We start from the raw sequence: 2,618 nt of genomic DNA on the forward strand, positions 1-2,618 counted from the left end.
CAAACCATCAATTTTCTTACCAAGAGCTTTAACCTGATTTGCTGACATAGAAAATACATCAATATCAAAAACTCCAACTGCCTTGACAAGTTTTACTCTCGTAACTTGCCACTGATAATTATCCAGTATCATCTCCTCAATAAACTCTTAAGCTACCTCAGATGTTTTTTTATTTAATGTTCTGTCAGTTGCTGCATCAATCATTTGTCTAGTCGAGGGGTTCAAACCATTGTAAAAACTTTGAACTTAGAGCCACAAAGGTAGTTCATGACAAGGACAGCTTCTCAAAAAAATCTTTAAATCTTTCCCATGTATCATAAAGTGTCTCAATATCAAACTGAACAAAAGAAGAGATGTCATTCTCAACTTAGTTGTTTTAGTCAATAGAAAATATTTTAACAAAAAATTTTCAGTCATTTGATCCCAAGTCATGATGGAACCTCGTGGCAATGAATTTAACCATTGTTTGCCTTGCTTCTCAATGAAAATGGGAACAACCATAAGCCTATGGCATCATTAGTAATGCCATTGATTTGAAGGTGTCACAAATCTCTAGAAAGTTAGCCCAATGAGCATCCGGATCTTCATCTTACAACCCATCAAACTAAATATATTGTACCATCTAAATTGTGTTCAGCTTCAGCTCAAAATTATTTACAGCAATAGTCAGCCTGATAATACTCAATTCAGCCCCAATCAGAGTGGGCTTAGCATAATCATACATAGTTCGAGGAACACAACCTACAGGAGGTAACTGGTTATTTTGATTATCACTCATCTCCATAGTAATACCCTTTCTTCTGGATCGTCTACTATATTCCATTGACTTTGTCTTTCTTCTCTAACCTCTCTATGATTTTTACGAGTAATATTTTCAATCTCACTATCAAAATATAATGGATCTAATGAGTTACCTCTAGTCATAAACCAAAAGAACCTACCAGAAGCAAACAAACAAAAAGATTAAATTAAAAAATCAAATTAAAATATTAAAATAAAAAATGGCTAAATTAATAGAAATAAAGTTTTCCTAATATTTTAGTCTCCGGTAATGACTCCAAAAACTTCAAGCAATTGTAAACCAACTAAAAATTTGACAAAGGCAAGTTCACTTATCAATTAATAGTAGAGTTACAGTGAGTACAGATATTGTTCCCATGAAGACTAAAAGTTTTAGTAATTACAATCTTTCTATTATTTAACCGACAAATTGGAGTGATTGATTAAAACTAAAATTAACTAAATTAATTAATAACTGCCTCTGGACATACTAATGTCCAGAGTGTGAATATTGCAATAAAATTTAGAACGAGAATGTGGTATCTGCAAGTATATGGGTCGAGTTATAATATAGTTTTACAACGAAGTAGGTGAGTACTTCGAGGATTATATCCAAGGGAGGTGAGAGCTAGATCAATTTTAACCTAAACACTAAAATATCTATTTAGTACTTTAAATAAGTTATCGTACGAGAACATAAAAGAAAGGTTTTTAAAGTTTTTTAAAGTTTTTAGAATAATAAAATAAAATAACATAAATAAATAAAATTTAGGAGATAGAAGAGTAGAGTAAATCAAATCTTGATTATGGGTGATTAGCTCGCTTCGGTAATCCTAATGAATTGTTGCTTTGGGTTCCTAATCAATCAACTAGTTGCTACCTTAGCAGGATCTTCTGATCTTCCACTAACATAACGAGTCAGCAAGAACTACTTATCTTTTGGCCTCACAGTCCAGACTAGCTTGGGGTGAAGGTGTTCACGAATGGGTAATACCAATTTTGGGTTAATTCCCACCTTGATGACTTCCCGGGGTTGTCAGGCACAGGGTTTGTTTCACGTTTTTCCTTTGCCAAACAACTAATCCTTTGAGTAACCCTACAAAATAATTAATAGATCAAACCTCCATTCGCTAATGCCCCACAGAGGGATTAGTTCCTCATGGCTTTCGTAGATAATATGAAATCAATATAAAGATAAAGAATGTTAACTAAATCGACAAGATAAAGTAAATGAAAAATCCTAATTGTATTGAAATTAAGCACAAATCCATAGAGTTTGAATGCTTCCACAATTCAGATATCTTGAAGTTAACAAGAACAAATAAAAGAAATCTAAAACCTAAGAATGAAAGAAAACTAAACTAAATTTTATAGAATGATGTTTATAACATGTGCCAAAGGAGCCTATTTATAGCTTTTAGGTGGCCATTGTCCTTAACCCTAGGTTAGTTGACGTTCTCGAGCTTAAATTTTCATTGTGAAGACCAAAGTGCCCTTACTTCATGCTTTGTTTCCGCAACATAGTCAATGTTACGACACACCAGGACCTGTGTCACGACATAGCAATCAGTATACTCCTCTGCAGCTATCTTTAGGGGTATACCGCGACACCCTCGGTCTGTGTTGCGACATCAAAGGCAGTCTTGAGTTTTCTCCATTCTACTCCCTATGTTGCAATATCGAGTTATTCGTGTTATCCATTTAGTAAAACTTTTAATGGTCTCCTACACACTCACAAAGTGTGTTAGCTCACCCTTAGGCCTCGTTCAACCCCTAAGGTCAATAAAAACCTCAATTTGCACATTTTATTGAATGTAAATAAAACTATGAAAACTTAA

The 2,618-nt window shown here is 33.8% G+C and overlaps 1 non-coding gene across 1 annotated transcript; it reads left to right on the forward strand.

Annotated features, from left to right (window-relative positions):
- Window positions 1-262: 262 nt before the first annotated feature.
- Window positions 263-369, forward strand: LOC121205459 (small nucleolar RNA R71). The gene has a single exon (XR_005900536.1). It is a non-coding gene; the product is annotated as a small nucleolar RNA R71 (small nucleolar RNA).
- The last annotated feature ends 2,249 nt before the right edge of the window (window positions 370-2,618 follow it).

This window comes from Gossypium hirsutum, chromosome A08 (genome assembly GCF_007990345.1).
Source record: "Gossypium hirsutum isolate 1008001.06 chromosome A08, Gossypium_hirsutum_v2.1, whole genome shotgun sequence".
In the NCBI taxonomy this organism is placed as follows: Eukaryota; Viridiplantae; Streptophyta; class Magnoliopsida; order Malvales; family Malvaceae; genus Gossypium; species Gossypium hirsutum.